Raw genomic sequence first — 10,380 nt, forward strand, 5'->3', positions numbered from 1 at the left:
TAGAAATCAGGTGGATAGCTAGCAGAGCCTTTTACTAAGATGGAGGAAACCAGGAAAGAAGGATTAAGAATTCTGTTGTGGATGTGTTGCCTTTGGCCTGAGTAATAGATCTCCAGGCATAATAAGTGGGCCATTAGATGTATAAACCCAGAATTCCAGAATATGTCAAGACTAGAGTAATGGATTGTGAGTTACTGGCTTTAGTAAGACAGGCCAGATACCAAACAGAATTTAGGTACTGTCACTTTATGAACACTGTAAGCTTCAACTGTTTGAATAGTATGTGTGTGGGTTTTTCTTAATTTGTAAAAGAATAATTATGCTGAATACTAAATTTCATTTATCTCCATGTCTGTGAGTTTAAGACTATTTAGTCTTAAAGGAGGTAAGTAGTGGTCATGGGAAAAATGCTTGTATTGAGGGTCTGGACTCTGAATGCTCTAGAGCAGGGGTTGGCGAATGATGGCCATCAGGCCAAATGCAGCCTGCCATCTATTTTTGCAAATAAGGTTTTATTGGAACAGAGCCAAGCTCATTTATTTATGTATCATCTGTGGCTGCTTTTGTGTTATGAGAGCAGAGCTGAGTAGTCAAGATGGAGGCTCGCACGGCCTGCAATGCTTGATATATTTACTCTCTGGCCTTTTTTAGAAAAGTTTGCTTCTGCTTTAGAGTTTAGACCAGCTTTGTCCAGTAGAACTTTATGATGATGAAAATGTTCTCCATCTGCACTATCCAGTGCAGTAGTCTCTAGCCACAAGTGGCCAGTGAGCTCTTGGTATCTGTCTAGTGCCAACTAGCTGAGGAACTGGATTTTTAGATTGCTTTAATTATAATTAAAACAAATTTAAACTTAAATAGACAAATGTGGCTAGTGGCAACTGTATTGGACAGTGCAGATATAGCTGGTGTATGAAAGAAATGTCAGGATGTTCAGAATCACTCTTCCGTTGGCAGCCCTATCTCAAAAATTTGACTTAGGGCACAGGGAGGAAGGGCAAAACATGTACTGAACACCAGTGATGTGATAGAAGCTTTCTTATGCATTATTTCACTAAATTACACAAGAATCCTTTGAAATAGATAATAATGTTCTCATTTTTTAGATGAGGAAGTTAAAACTCAAAGAGATAAAGTATAACAAGTGGCTATTTTGAATGTAAATCCTTTTAGTATAGTAGGGTTGTCGCTTCCATCTCAAGATGTCTTTTATGACTGTGGTTTTGCTTTATATTCTACCTCTTATTACAGGGAGATCACGATTTTTGGTACTCATCTCAAGATACCGTCCTTTTTTACATGAGAAAGATATAGGTGTTTTAGGGGCTAGTTGAAGTGAGGGAAGGGAAGGATGTTTTTTAGTTTCTTAGGCTAAGTTTACTTCAAAATTATTTAAATTTTATTTCTTCACGTGTATCCAGTGGCTTCTGATGGAATACCATCTTATTTTTGTATTAGGAAATGCACTCACTATGCCCCAACTGGGTGATAATACATGGGTTGACTATTGAGATTGGATCAAGGTTACTCTTAAGTTTCTCACGAGAGGCAATAGTTGACAATTTACTCCCTTGGAGAGTGCCTCTTGCTGTTGGGAAATCCCTGTTGTTACATTTTCTGCATTGGCTCAGAAATCCACAAGCTTAAAAGGGCACTGTTGATAATAATAAGCCCCAAATTTGTCCAGTGATCTCCCCCACTCTCCTAATCCATTGTATTTTAAGGGCAATGGTTTTCTTTAGCTGGATTTTTAATGGGGAGTTTAAACACAATTTTTATCTTTCTGTTATATAAAATATAACAATAACAAATCTTTAATAAATGAACTATAAAAAACCCCTGTTCTCTCCATTAAAAAACAAAGAATTTCAGACAAATCTAGAACTACTTGTATGTGATTTAAATTCTTGGTTTCTGCTTTGTTCTTTTCTCTTTTCGCTTTGCTCTTTCCCTCAAATAAGATAGATAAAACTCTGGAAAGTAGGCCTTTAAAGTGATATGAGGCTACTGAGACATAATAATTACACAGTTTCTCCCAGGAAATCTTATTCTAGGAGAAGATCCAAAGTCACTTACAAATATTAATTCCTAAAATAAAAATGATTGTTGAAGTATTAGTGATAATTGTTAGCACTGGTGTGTGGAAGTAGCCTATGGGATAATCTTTCCTTGGGTTTGCTGGTTTTTCCCGTATATACTATTGAGTCTTTGTGATTTTTCAAGCGTCTCATAATTATTAAAGAGGTAGGAAGAGTGAAGTGAAAATGAGAGCCAGTTTGCTGAGATTTTGGACTACCTTTGTAACTTATTAAGCTAGTATTTTTTTGTGACAAGATAGAGTGAGCCAGATAATGTAGTAACCTGCAGATCTTAAAAGTTCTTTGCTTTTATCCTTATGGGATAAATTAGATTAAGGTTCAAGTGGAAATTAATGAGAAGGAAACCTGGTAGCATGCCATTACAAAAGATTATAAAATTTTATATTTGGATATGGATTAAATCACAGCCTGGGGAAGCCTTGAAGCCCCCTTTTCCTTTTTATTTTTAAGTCTGTTTTGTGTTTGCTCACTTTTGTTGGAATCGTGCAGGTTTGACTCTAGTGACCTAATAATTTCTGTAATCAGATGTATTATGGCTCCTAGAATACTCAGAGTAATTACTAATTGTACTTTTAAAAACAGGTGTGTAATAAAAGTGCTAATAGTTGTGTCAAATGGGCATCAATATTGTCTTTTCACAGGTGTGATCTTTCACACTTAAACTCTTCCATGATCTTGAATTGCTCGGTGATAGAGGAATGAGCTAATGGGTAAGGAATTGTATGAGAGATCTCACAGTGTGCAAGTTATTTAAAAGCAATGAAGTCAGTGTTTTAGAGAAGTACTATGTGAATCTATACAAATATCATCTGTATTTGTGTTAGTTCTCAATGCATGTGTAGAGAGGCGTAAAAAAAGAAATTGGGCAAGCATATGGCACTGAGTGGACATGTATTTTTAAACCATGAAAAAAAGGGGTATCAGTTGTCAAATGTCTGATGTGGTAATTGAAGTGATTGTTCACTAGATGGCGATAGACACCCTGAGATCATTAATCAATTAAGGATTTTATTCTGTGAACAATAGTGAAGGTAATTTAATGGGTTAAATCTGTCCACATTTTAGACTTTTATTAGTTTTGGAACTATTAAAGAAAAGCTAAAACTGGCCCAAAGGATTGTAATACTCTAGTGTTTAAAATAGTGATGATTTTTTAATCATTAGTTATATTGATGGTAACAGTAATTTAATTTATCATAGCAAGTTAATTATATGAAGTAGCTAAATTCTGATTTCTGGCCATGGATACACAATACGTGACTTCCTCAGTCACATTATCAGAAGCTAATCTAAAGGGAATTGGAAATGATTTTGATATATAATTTTGCCTTTTTGAATTTGTTGTTTTTTTATTGAGAATTTTTTTTTCTTTCAGAAGCAGGGTCTCACTTTGTTTTCCAGGCTGGAGTGCAGTGGTGTGATCATTGTTCACTGCAGCCTTGAATTCCTGGATTCAAGTGATCTTCTCGCCTCAGCCTCCATAGTAGCTAGGACTACAGGCATATGCCACCACACCTGGCTTATTTATTTTTACTTTTTGTAGAGATGGAGTCTTGCTGTATTGCTCAGGCTGGTCTCCAACTCCTGGCCTCAAGGGATCCTCCCACCTTAGCCTTGCAAAGCTGTAGCGTTATAGGTGTGAGCCACTGTGCCTGGCTTTGAGGAATTTAAAACTGACTGTGTACTTATAAACGTACTCATTGCATAACTTTAGTTTAGTGGGAATATTTGTCTTGATAGAATAATTAGTACTTATTGACATTAGTATTGCTTTATTTCTCTCTTATTTCTGTGTCCTTGTGAAAACCATTTTTGGTCTGGATTTTTTAATTGCATTTTAAATTGTGTGCTCTGACATTTAGGTATAGAGTTCATGCATTTTCATTCTCCTACCTTACAGGCTGAAATGAGTCTTTGCCAGCCTGCTTGCCAATTGGTCATAGACTGCCTGGCTTTGAGTTGTTTGGAACTGGAATTTGTGCATTTAAAAAGTGTATCCAAATCATTAATGCAAACATTACAATCTTGGCAAGACTTTCTGGGATTTTCTTGGTGATATGGTAGCATCTATCAAGATCTCTTGGGAATGACACTAGCACAAAGGGCTCTAGCCTTTGTTGGTGTTGGTGATGGAGAATGAGTGATTGCGAAGAATTTTACAATTAAATACTAAGGAAGTCTTTGATCTTTACCTGTAAATAAGCAAAAATTTTACTTTTGCAATTTCTTTTCTTAAAAATAGCTTAGTTTTTCTTTAAATAATTAAAGGCAGTAAAATACTGTAGAGACAACTAAAGACCATTTCCTCCCCATCCTCTCTCATTTCGTTTTCTTTTTCAGAGGTTAACTTGCTCAGAGTTGGGTTTGTCGTTCTTGCCCATGAATCATTATTTTTTTGCTTCTGCAACGTGTGTATACATGTGGGTCATTGAAAGTTTTTACCATGTATATGTCATGATATACATATTCTTTTGCAGTTTGAAAAAGTAGGGGAAAATTTCTACTCTGTATGCCACATTTTAAGCATATTCATCTTGATACATTTTTAGATTTGATTTATTCCTGTTAACTATTGTATAATATTACAATTAATAAATATAGCACAGTGTATTTTTAAATTCTTCCATCATCCATTTCTTTAGGTTTCCAAGTTTTCATTTATCTTAATTATTTGCTGTTACAAACAGTGCTGCAGTAGACAGTGCCACCTTTGTGAGAGTTTCTCTGGTATATTTCTAGGAGTGGAATTTGTACAACTTCCACAGCAGTGTACGAGGTTTTATTGATAAGAGCAGCCATTTAATTTATCATAGCAAGATAATTTTTAAAAATAAAGTAGCTAAAATTGTATGTCTAGCTGGAGCCACAATACATAACTCCCTCAGTCACAGTATCAGAGGCTAATCTAAAGAGAATTGGAAATGATTTTGATATACAATTTTGCTTCTTTGAATTTTTGTTTAGTTCTCTGTTGAGGCATTTTAAACTTACTATCTACTTAGACTTGTTGCATAATCCTTGGTATTCCACATCCTTGCCTTACTTGTTATCTGAATTTTCATTTTTTGGCTGGTCTCATGAGTATGGAAGGGTATCTCATTGTGATTTTAATTTACATTTTAAGTTATGAGTTAAGTTGGCATCTTTTCATGTGTTTATTAACTCTTCCATTTTCTCGTCTGAATAGAACATAGATGTTCTGTTTTGTTGGGTTGTGTGTTTCTTAGTATTCTTAGGTATTCAAAATCTAATCCTTGTTTTGTCATTTGTGCTGCAGATATCTCTTTCAGTCTGTGGCTTGTTTTTACTTTATTTGCAGTCTTTTATTATGCAGAAGTTTCAAATTTTAATGCCAGATATTTAATATTTTCTCCTTTACACTATGTGGGTTTTTTCCCACAAAAGTCTTCCCCTCCTTCAGTGATGTAGATATTCTTCCTTGTTTTATTCTAAAAGTTGCAAAGTTTGGCTTTTCTTATTTAGGTCTTTAATCCTTCTAGAAATTATTTTTAGGAATGATACAAATTAGGAATCTAATCGTACTTGTTTGTTTCCTTGTAGAGTTGTTGAACTTGTTCCTCTATTCCAGGGATTGGCAGACTTTGACACATGGGCTAACTCACCTCAAAACTGCCTACTTTTGTAAATTAAGTTTGATTGGGACACAACCCTACCCATTTGTTTATGGCTGCATTTGTGCTACAAGAGCAGAGTTGAGTAGTTGCCAGAGAGACTGAGTGAAGTGCAAAGCCTAAAGCATGTCCTATCTGGCCCTTTACAGAAAAAGCTTGCCGACTCCTTGTCTAAAAGATAGTCATGAGTAGTAGAAGAGTAACTCACATTTCTAGCAGTAGCAGACAAAGTCAGTGAAGACAGAGGAAATTACACTAAAGGTGGTGAAGAAGGAAGGAAAACAATCCTTTGGACGTATAAAAAATACAAAGTTTGAAGTTTTACTGATTCTTAGATTGTCATATGAGAACTTCCCTCAACCCATGTAGAGTAAAGGGGAGGTCTGTGAATCCTCTGAAGTTGTATATAATGTTTTGTGTGTCTGTGCATATGTGTACTTTTTGAGGGGAGAGGATGCATATCATTTAAGAGACTCTCATGATGTGAAAATGATAAAGAACTGCTGGTTCTTATATTTCATTTCTGACCTCTTATGTAGCTTGAAGGGAAGCTTTAGCCTTAAAAATTTATGCTTTTGTCACCTAAAACATGGCAGTGCAAAGAATTTTCTTGCCACACCAGGCCCATTTAAACTGTGTGGGTGGTACGAGGGAAGAGTTCCAATTCCAAGAGTTCCAACTCCAGAATTTTTATAGCCATCATTAAGACTACTTTTAACTTCAGCTGACCTACTAACATTTTGATTTTTTAAAAATATGATAATTTATTTTAAGGCTAAAATGAAGGTTTAATATATTTTGGCAGATATATTTTATGTTAAAAAAGCAATATCCTTTGTTAGTGATTATGAATTACCTATCACTTTTAAAGTTGTTTAGATTATAAAATTTGAAGCCAGATAATTTTTTTTATTCCCTTTCTATTGTCATATTTCAGGGATGTTTGGATTCTAAATTCCTTGCAGTTCTTCAGAACTGATAACACATACTATCCAGCTTTAATTATTCACATTCTACTCATTCTGAATTTGTGGTAATTCAGATGGAATGAGTTGAAATTCTCCTTAGTACAAATTAATAGTTATTTCAGAGCCTAGGTTCTTTTCATATACCATTAAATACGGGTTGAGTGTCCCTAAGCTAAAAATCTGAAATGCTCCCAAATCTGACTTTTTAAGTGCCGCCATAATACTCAAAGAAAATGCTCATTGGAGCATTTTGTGTTTCAGATTTTTGAATTAGGGATGCTCAGCCAGTATAATGTAAGTATTCCAAAATTCAGAATTCAAACACTCCGGTTCCAAGCATTTTGGATACTTAGCCTGTACTGTAGAAAAAATAATTTACAGTCAAGTAAGTGGCATCTTACCTGCAGATCATTTATTTATTTTTTGGGACAGAGTCTGTCATCTGGAGTGCAGTGGTGCGATCTCCGCTCACTGCAATCTCTGCCTCCTGGGTTCAAGCAATTCTCCTGTCTCAGCCTCCCGAGTAGCTGGGACTATAGTTGCGCACTACCATGCCTGGCTAATTTTTTGTATTTTAGTAGAGATGGAGTTTCAGCATGTTGGCCAGAATTGTCTTGATCTCCTGACTTCGTGATCTACCCACCTTGGCCTCCCAAAGTTCTGTACATGTGTGAGCCACTGTGCGTGGCCTCTGCAGATCATTTATATTGATGAACTTGTACTAAGGAACAATCTGTTTGCTTGTTCATTTGTCTGCATTCTTTCAAGAACTGATGAAAGTAATGTTAGTACTTTCAAATAAAGGTGAGAAAAGGAAGCTCTAATTTGGAAACACCCCATGGAAGGCCAGTCCAGATTATAACTTAGACTTTCAGTAATTTGAGAGAAATGCAATAATAAAAATTCAAGTATATAGGGTAATTCATGATTATTATATATGCTTGCATTATAATAAATGTAATATATACTTATATGAAAAATATATGGTAAGCATGTAATATATATAACAGTGTTACATTTATAGAGATTATTTAATCTCTATAAATGTTACACTTAGGTTTGATTTTAATTACTCTATATGCTTGAAAATACTGAGTATTTCCTTCAAAATGGCTAAAATGTTAGACTTGAGACAAATTCAGAATAACCCTATTCTTCTTTCCTAATAGTTGGAAACTAGCATCTCCAAGATGCATGGATATTGGCCTCTTTGTGCCTTTTGGGTTTTTGGACATTGAAAGGTACTGGTTTAGGAGGACACAAGCCAGTTGATGTAAGAGACAGCTGGGAAGAGAAAGACTAGGTCAGATCTTGCCTGGGGTCTGTGAGTGTAACAGAAGAAAGCGCCATCAAGGAGACCATTTAGGCATCTTCTTGTTTATCCCCTTTGCATTTGCTGAAGTTTTTGAGTGGTCACCACATCTTTGTTTTACTTGCACTTTAAGGAATCCAGGCGTGGGCATCCACACCCCTCTCCTACACATACTTAATACCACTAAGTGTCAAAAGCAATAAGAGGTGGTCCTGGGGTTGTGAGTTGGCCTCTCCAATCTTGCTGAATCTTCAGTCAATACTTAACCTTTAAAATTCCAGGGCTTCTTTCATCAAGGAAGATGGAATTTCCTTATTCTCGATCTAAATTTGTGCCTTTTTCCACCCATATATTGGATTCCTTATTACTAGATTTTTCAAATCGGTCTTCATAAGCTAGCATCAATACTTAGAAATTTTGTGTTAACACAAAACAAAAGCCTGCAGCCTCAAATTATTTCTGTATTCTCCAACCTCTGCTTCAGTTTGTCAGGGAGTGCATTTCGGATGTTTTTTTGTTCTACCTAGCACCTAAGCCTTGTGCTCTACATAGTGGATATTTGTTTGCTTTATCTCTGGGATCACACTTAGTAGTTTCTGTAGTTAGAGATGGGTAGATATGGAGGTGGTATGTTTTTTAAAGAAGGTCTTGATACTTAAGCCTATTTTGAATTTATAAGAATGGCCAGGATACTCAAACAAGAAAAAGGATAATTCGTACATTTGTGCTAGGAACCTAGGAGCTTCTATCTGAAAAGACAGGGACAGAGTATTTTTGCCTTGATATTTTATCTTTTTAATTACTGAAACCATTGGAATTGTGGCTAAGGATGAGAAGATAAATGCTATTAAGACTGACCTTGTGTCAGCACCACTGATCTCTGCTGAGATAGATTAAGTTTCATTACTTTGACGAGAATCACATAAATTGAGTCCTGCAAATCTTTTTCTTCCCTACCCCTCACCAGAATGAGTGACTCTGTTAACCCAAATTCATTCCACTTTCTTCATATGTGAAAATTTTAAATAAACCTATTTTGGTATCTGTTTCTTTTTCACAAGCCGCGTGTTATTTGACAGGTGTTCTAAAGCTCCTTGCTTTGGCAATGAACCAAGATGACAGAGCAGTAGTGATTTAGAAATTGCTGTTCCCTTCTTGTTAAGTGATAAAAAGCAAAGTGTGAAGTTATTAACCACTATTCACCAGTGGCATAGAAATCGGTGTAGGGTTTAATTGTCTGGTTTTATAGTTGGTCTGCATAGGCAATTTCCTGGATAATGCCTCTCTTAAGGAAAGGGAAGAATAATCATATAACTACACTTTTTTCTCCCATATCATTTTTTTTTCATCTTTTCGTAAATTGCAGATAGATGGATTGGTGAGAAAGGAGCACTAGAAAACCAAAATATTGACCTCACAGGCTTTCCCTTTCCTCATCTGCCCAGGTAATAGATTTATGGGTGACATGGCAGCACGCAGCAACATTGCAAATTTCCCACCCCCCAAATCAATCAGATGCTTAAGTGTTTGCATCTGATGGTGTGCAAGATGTTACCACACTGTCTCCTTACTTAAGCCATGCTGAGTCTATTGCTAATTGGAAAAACCTACTTTTGGCAGCCTTGTCTACAGTCAGGCCCATTAAAGACATATCCATGTTAAATTTAAAAACAAAACTAGCTCATTGGGCTTGTTACTGCTGGGGACTGGCTGACTGAGGGAAGACTAATAGAATTAGTGCCGTCTGTTTGTGTGTCATCATTTCAGTGGGCAGCATGAGCCTGTGTCAATTTGCCAGATCATAAATACTGTGTTAAATTACGGTGAGCTGAGTTTGGTAAGTTGTGGGAGTTTTGGAAGGCGGGGAGAAGAATAGTTTTATGTATGTGTGTATGTGTGAAGAAGGCGTTTGATTTTCAGCCAGGGATTCCTGAGCCCTGTGGTCATGGTTTTAGAGATCTTATACCTACTTTGAAATTGAGTGCCAGTGTCAGGTTGTACAGCTGTCCTTGTTTCCTTTTTATTATTAATTTTATGGTTGAATTGGCTTGTATCCGTTTTAAACTCGAATGTATGAGTCTCAACATTTAAAAATTTCTTTGAAAGTTCTCTCTTTTAAAAAACAATATGAAATAGAATGTAGCTGAAAAGTGAATTTTTACTCACATTTTTAAAAGAGCAACAAAGCATGAGTGATTTCCAGAAATGGTTTGTTTCTGTGTCATCTTTAGAATTCTTCTAATTACTAATTCTTCTTTATAGGCTTGGGTTTAGTTTTCTATTACCTGTTTTTATTGGCTTTGTTGTTTTACATTTGACAAAAGATTTGCTGTTTTGAGGCTGGTGATGAGATTTTTTTTTTTTTTTTT

General features: G+C 35.7%; 1 protein-coding gene across 1 annotated transcript in view; it reads left to right on the forward strand.

Moving 5' to 3' along the window:
• The window catches only part of POLA1 (DNA polymerase alpha 1, catalytic subunit), a 148,750-nt gene that overhangs the window by 11,681 nt on the left and 126,689 nt on the right, over positions 1–10,380 (forward strand). The gene's annotated exons all lie outside the window — the stretch shown is intronic.

Source organism: Cebus imitator, unplaced genomic scaffold, assembly GCF_001604975.1.
Source record: "Cebus imitator isolate Cc_AM_T3 unplaced genomic scaffold, Cebus_imitator-1.0 Scaffold589, whole genome shotgun sequence".
Taxonomy (NCBI): Eukaryota; Metazoa; Chordata; class Mammalia; order Primates; family Cebidae; genus Cebus; species Cebus imitator.